This window comes from Dendrobates tinctorius, unplaced genomic scaffold (assembly GCF_039654945.1).
Source record: "Dendrobates tinctorius isolate UK_male_01 unplaced genomic scaffold, ASM3965494v1 ptg000129l, whole genome shotgun sequence".
NCBI lineage: Eukaryota > Metazoa > Chordata > Amphibia > Anura > Dendrobatidae > Dendrobates > Dendrobates tinctorius.
In genome coordinates, this window is record NW_027361797.1 from 41,517,933 (window position 1) to 41,536,247 (window position 18,315).

Here is an 18,315-nt window from a genome sequence, read left to right on the forward strand (position 1 = left end):
AGGGAAGTTGTAGGGGGCAGTGGTGCGTGGAGGAGGGTGTTGAAAGTTTTGAATATCTGTTTGGGATTGTAGGATAGGGAAGATACGAAGGTTGTGAAGTAGTCCTGTTTAGCAGAGGTGAGGGCAGATTTGAAAGCGAGTGTTGCCTGTTTGAATGCAGTGAAGTCGTCTTGCGAATTTGTTTTCTTCCAACGCCGCTCTGCAGCCCTGGACACTTGCTTTTTAGTGGTGTTATTGTGCCAGGGTTGTCTGTTGGTACGTCGCATTCTGCCATGAACGAGAGGGGCGACCGTGTCAATAGCTGATGCGAGAGTGGCATTGTAGAAAGCAGTGGCACTGTGTGTCTTGGAATGAGGATATGGATGCCAGTGGTAGAATAGAGTAAGAGAGCTCGTGGGGGTCTAGGTGTGCAAGGTTTCTGCGGGGGTGCGCATGTTGCTGGACATGGGTGCCAGAAGAGGAGGACAGGGATGAGAAAGTGAGTAGATGGTGGTCAGATAGAGGGAGAGGGGAGGTGGTGAAGTTAGAAAGAAGGCAGATGTGGGTGAAGACCAGGTCTAATGTATGTCCATCTGTGTGGGTGGCTGAGGAGGACCACTGAGTACGTCCAAAGGATGAAGTAAGGGACAGGAGTTTGGAGGCTGCTGACTTAAGGGTATCAGTGGGGATGTTGAAGTCACCCATGATGATAGTGGGGATGTCAGTTGAAAGAAAGTGAAGAAACCAGGTAGAGAATTGGTCAATGAAGACCGTGGTCGGGCCTGGAGGTCGGTATATGATGGCCACTTGGAGGTTGGAGGGAGAGTAGATGTGGACAGAGTGGACTTCAAAAGAGGGGAGGATTAGGGAGGGAGGTGGGATTGGGTTGAAGGTGGTTGGAAGAAAGGAGAAGGCCCACTCCTCCACCATGTGTGTTGCCAGGGCGAGGAGTGTGGGTGAAGTGGAGGCCGCCGTAACACGGCGCGGCAGGGGTGGTAGTGTCAGAGGGTGTCAGCCAGGTTTCTGTGAGGCCAAGAAAGGCAAGATTGCGAGAGAGAAAGAGGTCATGAATCACATGAAGCTTATTGCAGATGGAGCAGGCATTCCAAAGTGCTCCAGAGACAGGGAGCAGGAGGTTGGGTGTCAATGGCACGGGTTTTAAGTTGGAAAGATTGCGGTAGTTTTTATTAGATAGGGAGCGGTAGGAAGGGGTAGTAATGGGGGTTATAAGCTGTGGGGGTCCAGGATTGGGAGATATGTCACCAGCAGTGAGGAGAAGCAGAGAAAGGGAGAGCAGATGGGAGGAGAGAAGGCAGCTTGTTTAGGTTTCATTCGGACAGATTTAAGGTTGAGTGGCAGTTTAGCAGAGGAGGTCAGGTGGGGAGGAAAGAGGGAAGGGGAGATGATTATTTGATTAGAGGGTGCTGGGGTTTGGGGATAGCGAAGGAGAGTAAGGATTAAAGGAGCAAACACTGTGAGGGCATATGTAAACATGGTGAATGAGTAGGAGGGTGAATAGAAAAGCTATATGCAAGTAATAAGAAGTGCTTACTCAGCAGACATACCCAAAAGAGACGGGTACATAGTGTGGGGTCCTGACTCCTGCGATGACTAACTGCCGTTGTAATAACTGCATCTTCACGATACTTTTGCTGCAGTGATCCTTATGCTGCAGGGAGACACGTGCCTGACCCGCACATTTGCTCCCATCCCCACTCCAAATCCCCCCACACACATTAAATACCCCCCATCCCCACATCAAATCCCCGCACACATTTAATAACCCCCATCCCCACTCCAAATCCCCCCATCCCCACTCCAAATCCCCCGCACATTAAGTAACCCCCCATCCTCACTCCAAATACCCACAAACATAAAGTATCCCCTTCCCCACTCCAATCTCCCCCCACTTTATATTCGCCCATCCTCACTCCAAATCCCCCCCCACACATTAAATAACCCCCCATCCCCACTCTAAATCCCCCCCACACATTATGTTCCCCCCCATCCCCACTCTAAATCTCCCTTAATTTTCGGTGGTTTCTTCAGTTCCAACGAGGAGCACACTAACCACCAGCGTTCGCTCTGGGTGCCGGCAAGTGACGTCAGCAGCATGATCACACAACCTGATCACGCTCCTGGCGTCACTCTGACACGGCGGTCAGAGCTTCAATTGTATGTATAGACGCCAGTACAATTGATCCCTGGGAGCCAGCGCTCGGCAGCTTCTCTGTGCCGGCTGTCAGCTTGACAGCTGACACAGAGAACAGCCGACTCCCAGGCCGGGGGGTGGCAGAATGCAGCCACCGGGGGGAGACACTGAGGACCGCCGCATTAGGCGGCCCAACTGTGCCCCCTTGCTGGCTGCGCCCACAGGGCACATGCCCCGGCTGCCCCCCCAGATACCCCTCTGGTTTTACCTGTGCAAGAAATTTTTCGGGCCCCCCCCCCCTTCATAGGGAAACAAAGTTGTTTGTTATTTGTTGTTATCTAATATTGAGGCTATGCAGGGCTGGATATAATATCTGTATAGAAAATAATGCAGTCCCCCCCCATATAGTATAATGCAGCCCCTCCATAGAATATATGGCAACCCCCTCATAGGATATAATATAGCCCTTCCATAGAATACAATGTAGCCCTCCTCATATAGTATAATGCAGCCCCCACAGAATATAATAAATATAATACAGCCCCCCTATAGAATATAATGTAGCCCCAAATAGAATATAATACAGCCCACCTCCCCATAGAATATAATGTAGCCCCCCATATTATATAACACAGCCTTCCCTTATAGAATATAATGTAAAATGTACCCCCCATGGTATATAACACAGCCGCATAGTATATAGCCCAGCATCACATGGTATATAGCCCAGCCCACCATGGTATACAGCCCACCATGGTATAATACAGCCCAGCATGGTATATAGCCCCCCCAGCATGGTATAATACAGCCCAGCATGGTATATAGCCCCCCCAGCAAGGTATGATACAGCCCAGCATGGTATATAGCTCCCCCAGCATGGTATAATACAGCCCAGCATGGTATATAGCCCCCCCCGCATGGTATATAGCCCCCCCAGCATGGTATGATACAGCCCAGCATGGTATATAGCCCCCCCAGCATGGTATTATACAACCCAGCATGGTATGATACAGCCCAGCATGGTATATAGCCCCTCCAGCATGGTATGATACAGCCCAGCATGGTATATAGCCCCTCCAGCATGGTATGATACAGCCCAGCATGGTATATAGCCCCCCCAGCATGGTATAATACAGCCCAGCATGGTATATAGCCCCCCCAGCAAGGCATGATACAGCCCAGCATGGTATATAGCTCCCCCAGCATGGTATATAGCACCCCCAGCATGGTATGATACGGCCCAGCATGGTATGATACAGCCCAGCATGGTATGATACAGCCCAGCATGGTATATAACCCCCCCAGCATGGTCTCACAGTCCAGCATGGTATATAGCCCCTCCCCAGCATGGTATAATACAGCCCAGCATGGTATATAGCCCCCAGCATGGTATAATACAGCCCAGCATTGTATATAGCCCCCCCAGAATGGTATGATACAGCCCAGCATGGTATATAGCCCCCCCAGTATGGTATAATACATTCCAGCATGGTATATAGCCCCCCCAGCATGGTATAATACAGCCCAGCATGGTATAGAGCCCCCCCAGCATGGTATGATACAGCCCAGCATGGTATATAGCCCCCCCAGCATAGTATGATACAGCCCAGCATGGTATATAGCCCCCCAAGCATGGTATAATACAGCCCAGCATGGTATATAGCCCTCCCCAGCATGGTATAATACAGCCTAGCATAGTATATAGCACCACTAGCATGGTATGATACAGTCCAGCATGGTATATAGCACCCCAGCATGGTATGATACAGCCCAGCATGGTATATAGCCCCCCCAGCATGGTATAATACAGCCCAGCATGGTATATAGCCCCCTCAGCATGGTATGATACAGCCCAGCATGGTATATAGCCCCCCCAGCATGGTATAATACAGCCCAGCATGGTATATAGCCCCCCCAGCATGGTATGATACAGCCCAGCATGGTATATAGCCCCCCAGCATGGTATATAGCCCCCCCAGCATGGTATAATACTGCCCAGCATGGTATATAGCCCCCCCAGCAAAGGTATGATACAGCCCAGCATGGTATATAGCTCCCCCAGCATGGTATAATACAGCCCAGCATGGTATACAGCCCCCCCAGCATGGTATGATACAGCCCAGCATGGTATGATACAGCCCAGCATGGTATATAAACCCCCCAGCATGGTATATAAACCCCCCAGCATGGTATGATAGAGTCCAGCATGGTATATAGCCCCCCAGCATGGTATAATACAGCCCAGCATGGTATATAGCCCCCCCAGCATGGTATGATAGAGCCCAGCATGGTATATAGCCCCCCCAGCATGGTATGATACAGCCCAACATGGTATATAGGTCCCCCAGCATGGTATGATACAGCCCAGCATGGTATATAGCCCCCCCAGCATGGTATATAGCCCCCCCAGCATGGTATAATACAGCCCAGCATGGTATGATACAGCCCAGCATGGTATGATACAGCCCAGCATGGTATATAAACCCCCCAGCATGGTATGATACAGTCCAGCATGGTATATAGCCCCCCCAGCATGGTATGATACAGCCCAGCATGGTATATAGCCCCCCCAGCATGGTATGATACAGCCCAACATGGTATATAGGCCCCCCAGCATGGTATAATACAGCCCAGCATGGTATATAGCCCCCCCAGCATGATATAATACAGCCCAGCATGGTATATAACCCCCCCAGCATGGTATAATACAGCCCAGCATGGTATATAACCCCCCCAGCATGGTATAATACAGCCCAGCATGGTATATAGCCCCCCAGCAAGATATGATACAGCCCAGCATGGTATATAGCACCCCCAGCATGGTATATAGCCCGCCCAGCATGGCATGATATAGCCCAGCATGGTATATAGCCCCCCCCAGCATGGTATAATTCAGCCCAGCATGTTATATAGCCCCCCAGCATGGTATGATACAGCCCAGCATGATATATAGCCCCCCCAGCATGGTATGATACAGCCCAGCATGGTATATAGGCCCCCCAGCATGGTATAATACAGCCCAGCATGGTTTATAGCCCCCCAGCATGGTATAATACAGCCCAGCATGGTATATAGCCCCCCCAGCATGGTATAATACAGCCCAGCATGGTATATAGCCCCCCCAGCATGGTATATAGCCCCCCCAGCATGGTATAATACAGCCCAGCATGGTATATAGCCCCCCCAGCATGGTATGATACAGCCCAACATGGTATATAGGCCCCCCAGCATGGTATAATACAGCCCAGCATGGTATATAGCCCCCCCCAGCATGGTATGATACAGCCCAACATGGTATATAGGCCCCCCAGCATGGTATAATACAGCCCAACATGGTATATAGGCCCCCCAGCATGGTATAATACAGCCCAGCATGCTATATAGCCCCCCCAGCATGGTATAATACAGCCCAGCATGGTATATAGCCCCCCAGCAAGATATGACACAGCCCAGTATGGTATATAGCTCCCCCAGCATGGTATAATACAGCCCAGCATGGTATATAGCCCCCCCAGCATGGTATGATACAGCCCAACATGGTATATAGGCCCCCCAGCATGGTATAATACAGCCCAGCATGCTATATAGCCCCCCAGCATGGTATAATACAGCCCAGCATGGTATATAGCCCCCCAGCAAGATATGATACAGCCCAGCATGGTATATAGCTCCCCCAGCATGGTATATAGCCCCCCAGCATGGTATGATATAGCCCCGCCCAGCATGGTATAATACAGCCCAGCATGGTATAATACAGCCCAGCATGGTATAATACAGCCCAGCATGGTATATAGCCCCCCCAGCATGGTATAATACAGCCCAGCATGGTATATAGCCCCCCAGCAAGATATGATACAGCCCAGCATGGTATATAGCTCCCCCAGCATGGTATAATACAGCCCAGCATGGTATATAGCCCCCCCAGCATGGTATAATACAGCCCAGCATGGTATAATACAGCCCAGCATGGTATATAGCCCCCCCAGCAAGGCATGATACAGCCCAGCATGGTATATAGCTCCCCCAGCATGGTATATAGCACCCCCAGCATGGTATGATACGGCCCAGCATGGTATGATACAGCCCAGCATGGTATGATACAGCCCAGCATGGTATGATACAGCCCAGCATGGTATATAACCCCCCCAGCATGGTCTCACAGTCCAGCATGGTATATAGCCCCTCCCCAGCATGGTATAATACAGCCCAGCATGGTATATAGCCCCCAGCATGGTATAATACAGCCCAGCATTGTATATAGCCCCCCCAGAATGGTATGATACAGCCCAGCATGGTATATAGCCCCCCCAGTATGGTATAATACATTCCAGCATGGTATATAGCCCCCCCAGCATGGTATAATACAGCCCAGCATGGTATATAGCCCCCCCAGCATGGTATAATACAGCCCAGCATGGTATAGAGCCCCCCCAGCATGGTATGATACAGCCCAGCATGGTATAGAGCCCCCCCAGCATAGTATGATACAGCCCAGCATGGTATATAGCCCCCCAAGCATGGTATAATACAGCCCAGCATGGTATATAGCCCTCCCCAGCATGGTATAATACAGCCCAGCATAGTATATAGCACCACTAGCATGGTATGATACAGTCCAGCATGGTATATAGCACCCCAGCATGGTATGATACAGCCCAGCATGGTATATAGCCCCCCCAGCATGGTATAATACAGCCCAGCATGGTATATAGCCCCCTCAGCATGGTATGATACAGCCCAGCATGGTATATAGCCCCCCCAGCATGGTATAATACAGCCCAGCATGGTATAATACAGCCCAGCATGGTATATAGCCCCCCCAGCATGGTATGATACAGCCCAGCATGGTATATAGCCCCCCAGCATGGTATATAGCCCCCCCAGCATGGTATAATACTGCCCAGCATGGTATATAGCCCCCCCAGCAAAGGTATGATACAGCCCAGCATGGTATATAGCTCCCCCAGCATGGTATAATACAGCCCAGCATGGTATATAGCCCCCCCAGCATGGTATGATACAGCCCAGCATGGTATGATACAGCCCAGCATGGTATATAAACCCCCCAGCATGGTATGATACAGTCCAGCATGGTATATAGCCCCCCAGCATGGTATAATACAGCCCAGCATGGTATATAGCCCCCCCAGCATGGTATGATAGAGCCCAGCATGGTATATAGCCCCCCCAGCATGGTATGATACAGCCCAACATGGTATATAGGTCCCCCAGCATGGTATGATACAGCCCAGCATGGTATATAGCCCCCCCAGCATGGTATATAGCCCCCCCAGCATGGTATAATACAGCCCAGCATGGTATGATACAGCCCAGCATGGTATGATACAGCCCAGCATGGTATATAAACCCCCCAGCATGGTATGATACAGTCCAGCATGGTATATAGCCCCCCCAGCATGGTATGATACAGCCCAGCATGGTATATAGCCCCCCCAGCATGGTATGATACAGCCCAACATGGTATATAGGCCCCCCAGCATGGTATAATACAGCCCAGCATGGTATATAACCCCCCCAGCATGGTATAATACAGCCCAGCATGGTATATAGCCCCCCAGCAAGATATGATACAGCCCAGCATGGTATATAGCACCCCCAGCATGGTATATAGCCCGCCCAGCATGGCATGATATAGCCCAGCATGGTATATAGCCCCCCCCAGCATGGTATAATTCAGCCCAGCATGTTATATAGCCCCCCAGCATGGTATGATACAGCCCAGCATGATATATAGCCCCCCCAGCATGGTATGATACAGCCCAGCATGGTATATAGGCCCCCCAGCATGGTATAATACAGCCCAGCATGGTATATAGCCCCCCAGCATGGTATAATACAGCCCAGCATGGTATATAGCCCCCCCAGCATGGTATAATACAGCCCAGCATGGTATATAGCCCCCCCAGCATGGTATAATACAGCCCCCCCAGCATGGTATAATACAGCCCAGCATGGTATATAGCCCCCCCAGCATGGTATGATACAGCCCAACATGGTAAATAGGCCCCCCAGCATGGTATAATACAGCCCAGCATGGTATATAGCCCCCCCCAGCATGGTATGATACAGCCCAACATGGTATATAGGCCCCCCAGCATGGTATAATACAGCCCAGCATGCTATATAGCCCCCCCAGCATGGTATAATACAGCCCAGCATGGTATATAGCCCCCCAGCAAGATATGACACAGCCCAGCATGGTATATAGCTCCCCCAGCATGGTATAATACAGCCCAGCATGGTATATAGCCCCCCCAGCATGGTATGATACAGCCCAACATGGTATATAGGCCCCCCAGCATGGTATAATACAGCCCAGCATGCTATATAGCCCCCCAGCATGGTATAATACAGCCCAGCATGGTATATAGCCCCCCAGCAAGATATGATACAGCCCAGCATGGTATATAGCTCCCCCAGCATGGTATATAGCCCCCCCAGCATGGTATGATATAGCCCAGCATGGTATATAGCCCCGCCCAGCATGGTATAATACAGCCCAGCATGGTATAATACAGCCCAGCATGGTATATAGCCCCCCCAGCATGGTATAATACAGCCCAGCAAGATATGATACAGCCCAGCATGGTATATAGCTCCCCCAGCATGGTATAATACAGCCCAGCATGGTATATAGCCCCCCCAGCATGGTATGATACAGCCCAGCATGGTATATAGCACCCCCAGCATGGTATGATACGGCCCAGCATGGTATATAGCCCCCCCAACATGGTATGATATAGCCCAGCATGGTATATAGCCCCCCCCAGCATGGTATAATACAGCCCAGCATGGTATATAGCCCCCCAGCAAGATATGATACAGCCCAGCATGGTATATAGCCCCCCAGCATGGTATATAGCTCCCCCAGCATGGTATATAGCCCCCCCAGCATGGTATAATACAGCCCAGCATGGTATATAGCCCCCCCAGCATGGTATAATACAGCCCAGCATGGTATATAGCCCCCCCAGCATGGTATAATACAGCCCAGCATGGTATATAGCCCCCCCAGCATGGTACAATACAGCCCAGCATGGTATATAGCCCCCCAGCATGGTATAATACAGCCCAGCATGGTATATAGCCCCCCCAGCATGGTATAATACAGCCCAGCATGGTATATAGCCCCCCAGCATGGTATAATACAGCCCAGCATGGTATATAGCCCCCCCAGCATGGTATAATACAGCCCAGCATGGTATACAGCCCCCCCAGCATGGTATGATACAGCCCAGCATGGTATATAGCCCCCCAGCATGGTATATAGCTCCCCCAGCATGGTATATAGCCCCCCCAGCATGGTATAATACAGCCCAGCATGGTATATAGCCCCCCCAGCATGGTATAATACAGCCCAGCATGGTATATAGCCCCCCCAGCATGGTATAATACAGCCCAGCATGGTATATAGCCCCCCCAGCATGGTACAATACAGCCCAGCATGGTATATAGCCCCCCAGCATGGTATAATACAGCCCAGCATGGTATATAGCCCCCCAGCAAGATATGATACAGCCCAGCATGGTATATAGCTCCCCCAGCATGGTATATAGCCCCCCCAGCATGGTATGATATAGCCCAGCATGGTATATAGCCCCGCCCAGCATGGTATAATACAGCCCAGCATGGTATAATACAGCCCAGCATGGTATATAGCCCCCCCAGCATGGTATAATACAGCCCAGCAAGATATGATACAGCCCAGCATGGTATATAGCTCCCCCAGCATGGTATAATACAGCCCAGCATGGTATATAGCCCCCCCAGCATGGTATGATACAGCCCAGCATGGTATATAGCACCCCCAGCATGGTATGATACGGCCCAGCATGGTATATAGCCCCCCCAACATGGTATGATATAGCCCAGCATGGTATATAGCCCCCCCCAGCATGGTATAATACAGCCCAGCATGGTATATAGCCCCCCAGCAAGATATGATACAGCCCAGCATGGTATATAGCCCCCCCAGCATGGTATGATACAGCCCAGCATGGTATATAGCCCCCCCAGCATGGTATAATACAGCCCAGCATGGTATATAGCCCCCCAGCATGGTATAATACAGCCCAGCATGGTATATAGCCCCCCCAGCATGGTATAATACAGCCCAGCATGGTATACAGCCCCCCCAGCATGGTATGATACAGCCCAGCATGGTATACAGCCCCCCCAGCATGGTATGATACAGCCCAGCATGGTATATAGCCCCCCCAGCATGGTATAATACAGCCCAGCATGGTATACAGCCCCCCCAGCATGGTATGATACAGCCCAGCATGGTATACAGCCCCCCCAGCATGGTATGATACAGCCCAGCATGGTATATAGCCCCCCCAGCATGGTATATAGCTCCCCCAGCATGGTATATAGCCCCCCCAGCATGGTATAATACAGCCCAGCATGGTATATAGCCCCCCCAGCATGGTATAATACAGCCCAGCATGGTATATAGCCCCCCCAGCATGGTATAATACAGCCCAGCATGGTATATAGCCCCCCCAGCATGGTACAATACAGCCCAGCATGGTATATAGCCCCCCAGCATGGTATAATACAGCCCAGCATGGTATATAGCCCTCCCAGCATGGTCCCACAGTCCAGTGCTCACACTGAGTTAAAAAAAAAACAAAAAAAACACAACACACTCCTCACCTTCTCCTCGTGCCTGCGTTGCTCCCGGCTCCTCTCCTGAACTGCCTGGTACACAGTGAGAGGGCGATGACGTAATCGCGCACCTGCTGTGTCAGAGGCAGAGCGGGGAATGATGGGAGAGGGAGCGTCAGCTGACGCTCTCTCCTCCAGGCTCCATCATTGCCTCCTTCAATGCGGGGGGTGGATTCGGAGCTGGGGGCAGGCGGGCCCCCCTGCCTCACAGCGCTTGTCTCCTCATTGCACTGCACATGGCTAATTTGAATTTTGACATAATTAGCCATGTGGTACTGGAGGCTGGAAGGGCCCCCTCTCCTCCGCAGCGGCTGCAGGGGCGGTAGGTCCGCCTCTGGATAGTATACCTAAGGCAGCACTAATGGCAGAAATAATGCTTAAAAATGAATTCCTCACTGATTCAGTCTGCAGCCTTTCCTGCATGATCCTGAAAAATTCAGTTTTGTAGAAATGCAGACAGGGCAGAGGGGGGAGGTACCTGCTGCAGACAGGGTCGAGGTAGGGAGGCTCCTGCTGTAGACAGGGCAGAGGAGCGAGGCTCCTGCTAATAATAATAATCTTTATTTATATAGCGCCAACATATTCCGCAGCGCTTTACAGTTTAACAGTTTCAAAGCACAAGTCATGAGTAACAACGTTAACAATACAATAATTAAAGCAAAATAAGCCAACCCTGCTCGTGAGAGCTTACAATCTACAATGAGGTGGGGGAGAAACAAAGTACAGGTGTGTATTTACAATGGTGTATTTACAATGATGGTCCAGCCATCTTGAGGGAGTGAGGGATGGATGGAGATAGTGAATGGGCTACACATGCACACTTACACATAGAATGACTGATTAGTGAACATGATAGGCCGCTCTAAACAAATGTGTTTTGAGGGAGCGCCTGAAAATATGCAAATTGTGGATAGTCCTAATTTCTTGGGGTAGAGCATTCCAGAGGATTGGCGCAGCGTGGGAGACGTCTTGGAGTCGGGAGTGGGAGGTACGGATTAGTGAAGAGGTTAGTCAAAAGTCGTTTGCAGAGCGCAGCGATCGGCTAGTCCGATAGACAGAAATGAGGGAAGAAATGTAAGGGGGTGCCGCACTGTGGAGAGCTTTGTGGGGGAGAACAAGTACTTTGAATTGGATCCTATAATGAATGGGCAGCCAATGTAAGGACTGGCGAAGAGCGGATGAGTCTGAGTACCGATTAGCCAGATAGATGACCCTAGCTGCTGCATTAAGTATGGACTGGAGAGGGGATAGTCGAGTAACGGGGAGGCCAATTAATAGAGCGTTGCAGTAATCCAGGCGGGAGTGGATCAATGCTACAGTGAGGGTTTTTGTTGCTTCCATGGTGAGAAAAGGGCGGATTCTAGAGATGTTCTTTAGGTGTAAGTGGCAAGAGTGGGCAAGAGATTGTATATGGGATGTGAAGGAGAGATTGGTGTCAAACATAACACCCAGACAGCGCGCCTGCTGCCGGGGTGTTATTGTGGCGCCACCCACGGAGAGGGAAATGTCAGATTTAGGGAGGTTAGTAGACGACAGGAGCAGAAGTTCAGTTTTGGAGAGGTTGAGTTTCAGATAGAGCGGACATGATGTTGGAGACTGCGGACAGACAGTCTCCTGGCGTTCTGTAGTACAGCGGGGGTAAGGTCGGGGGAAGACGTATATAGTTGTGTGTCATCAGCATAAAGATGGTACTGAAAGCCAAATCTGCTGGTGGTCTGTCCAATTGGGGCCATGTAGAGAGAGAATAGAAGGGGGCCAAGGACTGAGCCCTGAGGTAACCCGACAGCGAGAGGAAGAGGAGATGACGTGGAGCCAGAGAACAAAACACTGAAGGAGCGGTCAGAAAGATAGGAAGAGAACTAGGAGAGAGCAGTGTCCTTAATGCCTAGTGAGTGGAGCCTAGAGAGTAGGAGATGGTGGTCAACAGTGTCGAAAGCTGCAGATAGGTCAAGAACAATGAGCAGAGTGTGGTCACTGTTACGTTTTGCTGTCAGATGGTCATTGGTCACTTTGAGTGCAGTTTCAGTCAAATATAGGGGGCGGAAGCCGGACTGTGAAGGGTCTAGAAGGGAGTGAGTGGAGAGGCAATGGGTAAGGCGGGAGTAAACTAGGCGCTCCAAAAGTTTAGAGATGAAGGGGAGATTGGAGACTGGTCCGTGGTTGTTTGTGCAGGATGGGTCGAGAGCGGGTTTCTTTAGTAATGGAGTAACGATGGCGTGTTTGAAGGAGGATGGGAAAATGCCCATGGAGAGGGAGAGATTAAAGATTGCAGTTAGGTGAGTTGTGACGACTGGAGAGACTGGAGGAGATGTGAGGGAATGGGGTCGGTAGTGCATGTGGTCGGACGAGAGGAAGAGAGGAGTCTGGAGACTTCTTTTTCTGTGATGGGATCAAATGTGGAAAGTGAGCCAGGGGAGATGCAGGAAGGGATGGGAGTCACAGCACTTGGTGGTTGGGTGCAGATTTCCTGACGGATATTATCTATTTTTTCTGTAAAGTGGGAGGCCAGGTCATCAGCACAAATGTCTGTGATACGGGCTTGTTTTTGGCCTGAGGAGGGAGTGAAAAGTGTCAAAGTTTCTTGGGGTTGTTGGCTAGTGAGGAGATCAGGGTGGTGAAGTAGATGTCTTTGGCGAGGTGAAGGGCAGCGTTATGGGTTCTTAACATAAATTTGAAGTGGATGAAGTCTTCTGGTGTGTGGGTTTTTCTCCATAGGCGATCAGCACTCCTAGAGCATCGCTGGAGAAGTTGAGTTTGCGATGTGAGCCAGGGCTGTTTTACTCTGTGCTTGGAGGTTCTGAGGGTGAGGGGAGCTACTTGGTCAAGGGTGCTTCTAAGAGTGTCATTGTAGTGATGAACAGCCAGATCAGGACAGGAAAAAGATTTGGGGACAGTGATGAGTGTAGGGAGTCTGAAAGTGTCTGAGGGTTAATGGCTTGTAGATTTCTGAATATGTGGTAGGTAGGAGCGAGCTGGGGTGGGTGAGGATTTGTGAGCGTGAAGGAGAGAATGTTGTGGTCAGAGAGTGGAAGCGGTGAGTTATTTAGGTGGGAGATTGAACAGAGCCGGACAAAGACCAGATCAAGGGTGTTACCGTCCTTGTGTGTCTCAGAGGTTGAAAGTTGCGAGAAGCCTAGAGAGGTGGTTAGTGATAGAAGCTGGGATGCAGATGTGGAAGTAGGGCTGTTAATGGGGATGTTGGTAGTTCTGAGGACATGAAGTGCGGCAGCCAGGCTGAAAAGTGGTCAAGGAAGTGGGTGGGTGAGCCTGGGGGCTGGTATATGACCGCTACTCAGAGAAAGGGGACGGAAGAGCCTGATGGTGTGGACCTCAAAAGAAGGGAATGAGAGTGATGGAACTGGGGGAATGACCTGGAAAGTGCATTGTGGGGACAGGAGTATGCCGACTCCACCACCATGTCTGTTTGTGTTTGTCTCGGGGAATGAGAGAATTGTAAGCCACCATAGGAAATGGCAGCAGGAGAGACAGTGTCAGAATCCTGCATCCAGGTTTCAGTGAGGGCCAACAGATTGAGAGTTGTTCAGAAAGTAGTTGTGCAGAAAAGGAAGCTTGTTACAAACAGACCGTGGATTCCAGAGGGCACAATTAAAAGATGGAGATGAGGGAGTGCAAGTAATATTAATAAGATTATTATGGTTTTGATGTGAGGTAGGGTAGGAGTTGAGGTTGGGGGATGGTGGACCAGGGTTGGGGGAGATGTCGCCTGAAATCAGTAGGAGTAGGAAGATAAAGGGCGAGTAGTTGTTGGAATTTTAAGTAGTTTTTTTCTGCGCTTTGTTTGGGCAAGATGGGCTGAGGTTTCTCAGGAAGGTGAGGAGTGTATGGGAGCTGTACATGGGAGAGGGAAGAATAGAGGGGCTGATGTGTATGAGTCGTGATGGTGGGGGGATGGGGCGGTGAATGTGGATGGCAAGGGAACACAGGAGGATAGAAATAAATCACATGGTTAAAGGGGAAAACAAAGTGTGTTATCTGACTCCTGCCCTGATTAACTGCCATGGATAACTGCAGTTTACTTGATGCTTAGCTTCTGTGATGCTTTGCTTATGGGATGCTTGCGTGCTGCACCCCACACTTGCGTGCTTCCCCTAAGAACTACTAAATATATAGGCCACACTACAGGGTCAGGAGGGATTGTGGGAGCTGGTTGGGGATAATTTGGCAGCTGGGGCCAGCACACCAGGGGGTGGTTACATGATCAAAGGCACTAGACCAGGCTGCATCTATATGCTATAGCACCTTCCACCTGATAAGATCTAGCGAGGCCCCAGTCAAGGATCTAAAGCAGTAAGTATTAAATACAGTGCCACAAATAAATTATACCAAAGCTTTAGCAGGCACATTAAAATATGCAGCAAAATGGTAAAGCAGAAAACAGACAGCAAGCAGAAGTATGGAGTTGTAACATTTGGGTATATTGCAGCAGAAAAGACAGCCAGCAGAGGTGGGGAGTTGTACCATTCAGGCTGCTTGCTAACAGTGAATGGAGTGAATACATGCAGGGTGGATCAGCTCAGAAGTTGATTGATTTTATTACCATTTGGATATATTGCAGCAGAAATGACAGCCAGCAGAGGTGGGGAGTTGTACCATTCAGGCTGCTTGCTAACAGTGAATGGAGTGAATACATGCAGGGTGGATCAGCTCAGAAGTTGAATGATTTGATTACCTGTGTGAAGAGGAAAGATGAATATTAATTCCTTGCCATGGATAACTGCAGTTTACTTGATGCTTAGCTTCTGTGATGCATTGCTTATGGGATGCTTGTGTGCTGCACCCCACACTGCTACAGACAGGGCAGAAGGGGGAGGGTCCTACTGCCGACAGGGCAGAGGGGGGAGGCTCCTGCTGCAGACAGGGCAGAAGGGGGAGGCTCCTGCTGCAGACAGGGCAGAAGGGGGAGGGTCCTGCTGCAGACAGGGCAGAAGGGGGAGGGTCCTGCTGCAGACAGGGCAGAAGGGGGAGGCTCCTGTTGCAGACAGAGCAGAAGGGGGAGGTACCTGCTGCAGACAAGGCAGAGGGGGGAGGCTTCTGCAGATAGGGAAGGGGAGAGGCTTCTACTGCAGACAGGGTAAAGGGTTGAGGGTCCTGCTGTAGACAGGGCAGAGGGAGGAGGCTCCTGCTACAGACAGGGCTGAGGGGTGAGGGTCCTGCTGTAGACAGGGCAGAGGGGGGAGGTTCCTGCTGCAGACAGGGCAGAGGGGGGAGGTTCCTGCTGCAGACAGGACAGAGAGGGGAGGCACCTGCAGCAGACAAGGTAGAAGGGGGAGGCTCCTGCATCAGCCAGTTACCTTACTACCAGACCCAAGATACTAATGAAAAGGACATTACTGAGCCCCGGAGACACAGAAAGAAGATTCCTTTATATATTCATCAGTCATAATTGTGCTATGAGACAGAATAGGATCAGGAATCGCTGGGATATTTTTATGTTTTCTGACCATTTTCTATGTTTAGTGTTCCTTTAAAGATTTAATAGAAAGTTCTGTTGCACGTACTATCGCCAGGGCCGGCGTTTGGGACTGGCAGACAAGGCAGCTGCCAGGGGCTCCCACCCACAAAGGGGGGCCCCCTGTGTCTGCAGCCCTTTTATGAAGTGCCCAGATGGTGTACAGCATTACTTATAGTGAATCCTCTGCAGTCCTTAATCGTCTCTCCCAAACCCCCTCTCCATTCCCCCTGTATCTCGCCTGCAGTGTCAGGCTAGAAGATGATAGTGAGGGAGAGCAGAGGTCAGATCTGGGGCAGGACATGTCTGCAGACCTGTGTGTGTATCACCTCCTCCTCATCATCTTTGCTGCTCCTACATCACTGTCCTGAGATCAGCACAAGTGACATCAGGACCTACTAAGTATACATATAATAATAATAATTTTATTTCTATAGCGCCGACATATTCCGCAGCACTTTACATTATAGAGGGGACTTAGACAATAGACATTACAGCATAACAATAAACACAGATCAAAACAGATACCAAGAGGAATGAGAGCCCTGCTCGCAATCTTACAATCTATGAGGAAAAAGGGGATACACGAAAGGTAGATGGTAACAATTGCTTTCATTGTTTGGACCAGCCAAAGTGTAAGAATTGGGTGTTCCTGTTACTGCATGAACAAGTTAACAGCCTAAGTATATAACAGTACAGACACATAGGGCTATTAAATGCATAAAGTATGTGAGAACATGATGCGAGGAACCTGAATATGGTACAAAATATTTTTGAATAAGCCACACAGGGATAATTAGGTTAATGAGTTGAGGCAGTAGGCCAGTCCGAACAAATGTGTTATAGGGCACGCTTAAAACTGTGGGGATTGGGGATTAATCATATCAACCTGGGTAGTGCATTCCAAAGAATTGGCGCAGCATGTGAAAAGTCTCGGAGACGGGAGTGGGAGGTTCTGATTATTGAGGATGTTAACCTCAGGTTATTAGCAGAATGGAATGCATAGATAGGGTGGTAGGGTGAGACAAGGGAGGAGATGTAGGTTGATGCTGAGCCATGGAGTGTTTTTTGGTTGAGGTAATAAGTTTGTACTGGATTCTGGAGTGGATGGGTAACCATTGTAATAACTGGCACAAGGTAGAGGCATCGGTATAACGATTGGTGAGGAATATGATTCTGGCTGCAGCATTCAAGACAGATTGGAGAGGGAAGATTTTGGTTAGAGGGAGACAGATTAGTCGAGAGTTACAATAGTCCAGACGAGAATGAATAAGAAACGGTAAGAGTTTTAGCAGAGTCGAAAGTAAGAAAAGGTCGAATTCTAGAAATGTTTTTGAGGTGCAGATAACAAGAGCGAGCCTGTGATTGGATGTGGGAGGTAAATGAAAGCTCGGAATCAAGTATGACCCCAAGACAGCGGGCATGTTGCTGGGGAGTAATGGTGGAAGCACAAACAGAGGTGGCAATGTCGGGCAAAGGTAGATTAGTAGAGGGAGGAAACATTAATTCAGTTTTTGACAGGTTCAGTTTCAGATAGAGGGAGGACATGATGTTAGAGACAGCGCTAAGACAATCACTGATGTTTTCTAAAAAGGCAGGCGTGATATCGGGAGAAGTGTATAATTGGGTGTCATCAGAATAGACATGGTACTGGAAACCAAATCTACTGATTGTTTGTTCAATAGGGGCGGTATGCAAAGAGAAGAGGAGGGGGCCTATGACTGATCCTTGAGGAACACAACAGTAGGGGGAAGACGAGAGGAGAGACCAGCAAAAGATACAGTGAAGGAACAGTCAGAGAGATAGGAGGAGAACCAGGAGAAAACAGTGTCCTTGAGGCTGATGGAGTGAAGCATAGTGAGGAGGAGCTGTTGATCCACAGTGTCGAATGCTGCAGAGAGATCCAAGAAAATTAGCATGGAGTAGTGACCATTAGATTTAGCTGTTAGTAGATCATTAGAGACTTTAGTTAGGGCAGTTTCAGTAGAGTGTAAAGAGCGGAAACCGGATTGTAGAGGGTTGA